Source organism: Poecilia reticulata, linkage group LG20, assembly GCF_000633615.1.
Source record: "Poecilia reticulata strain Guanapo linkage group LG20, Guppy_female_1.0+MT, whole genome shotgun sequence".
Taxonomy (NCBI): Eukaryota; Metazoa; Chordata; class Actinopteri; order Cyprinodontiformes; family Poeciliidae; genus Poecilia; species Poecilia reticulata.
In genome coordinates, this window is record NC_024350.1 from 8,742,847 (window position 1) to 8,744,824 (window position 1,978).

Genomic DNA, 1,978 nt, shown 5'->3' on the forward strand with positions numbered 1-1,978 from the left:
GAGGAGACAGACTGGTGAGGAGAAACTGTTCTTATCTATCGATTCACTATTTTTATCATACAGACATTATGCTGTTGTTGTTGTGCTATTAGCTAGCTGCTAGCTAACGACTTTGCTAGCAAAGCAAGATAACAAAAAAGCTTCTTCCCTGTATTGTTAATGATATTATTCATTCTTCAGTATCGCTTATGCAATAAGGCACATCGTCCGTCCAAAACCGATCATCTCCATAATGGATATATGTCAGATCCTCTAACTTTCTTTGCTGCATAATGTACATTTCATTTATTCTGGCGTTAGGTAAATGTATCTTGAAGGAGAATAACACTTAAATAAAAGTCCAACAAGGATATTCATTTAGAATTAAAAATAACTCACCCTGAATTACCATGATAGAGATAAAGTGTGTAATTAATGAAGGGGAAAAAACTCATCCCAGACTTTAAGTTTAGGGTCTGGTTCACAGAGTATGTGGAGGAAAAAAAACTAACCTCAGTTAAGTAAAATAAAATTGTAATCAAAACTTTTGTAATTGTAATGATTCCTTTTTTTAAACAAATAATTGTGTTTAAAAAACTTTTTTAATTAAATAACAAATTTTTGTCTTGTGAACTTAAAAAGTTATTTGCCAAACATAAACTTTTATTCTCACACATCAGAAATCTTTTGCCCACTGCATCATGTGAGAATCACAAGCAAAACTTTGAGTCAAACAAAAACTTAGAATACCAAAAGCTTTATGACAAGCGAAAATAAGTTTGTTATGCAAAAAAAAAAATCACTTCATGTGTGATTGTGTGATTTAAATGCTTAAAAAAGTTTTTTAAAGCAAAACTCAGTAGTCTTTTCTCATGGTTAACAATTACATTTTTGCTTTTGTTTTTTTCTATTTTCTGCAGTTCCATGTTAAAGTTTGATGCTTTCCTGAATGGACCATCTTCATCTCCACTGCAAGTGGAGTGCACCTGCAGAAAGAAATTACTAATAGAATATCTTACATAGGCATAGTTGTATGCTCTATATGGAGATTTCCCTTAGCTTTGATTGTATATCTCACAATTTTGTAAATTATCATTGTTTATTAAACTCTTAAAGCTGAGTGGCTTTAATATTCTGTCCTAGAATGAGGTTAGATGGGCCCTTCTTTTTTTTGAGCACCTGCCCCTTCAGTGGTCTCTGCACGGCCCTGATCTACATTGAAACCAAAGAACAAAACCTGTTTTCAGGTCAGCGGATGTGCGTGTTCATCAAGCGCCCCGCCTGCAGGCTGTGCTTCGTTACATGCGACCTGACGTGAGTTGTTGTTTTTCTGATACAAAAAAAGAAGAGAGAGCTGAGCTATTTTTTTATAGCCTGATTGCATTTTTCTGAGACTTCAAGAAAATGTGACAGTGGGAGGAAAGCTGCGATGTGGTGAGGAGGAGCTGATCTCCGCCCTGCAGCGGGAGGAACGCAGGTGGCTCAGACGGTTCAGGTAAACTAACGATGATTTTTGTATTAAACTACGATAAAACTTGTAATAGTGCCGAATACACCTGAGCTAATGTTAGTCAGGGTGTTGCAAATAATTTAAAAATGTCAGAATAAATTCATAATATATTCCAATGTATTTTCATGTTGGCAAACTGCCGCCGCAGACCATCGTGGTTCTTCCTGCAGCCTTTGGGTTGCAGGATCTCATCAGTGTTCGTCTTCCTGCCAGTCGGTGTTGACCTTCAGGATGTCCAGACCTTCACCTTTCTAGAGCAGGAATCACATGAGCTCAAGATGCTGATCAAACATTTCTGATAAAAAAAATGTGTCTGATGTTCTTACAGAGTTGAAGTGCATTAACAATCTGTTGTTTTTAACTTCTCAATACGTTTAATTATGTTTCACTTGATGTCCAAGTTATACTGAGAACAAATAAAGCTTTATTCCTTCTAATATGACTGGTTCCTCTTCCATGATTTCACATTTTGGATACTAAGAGTTTAAA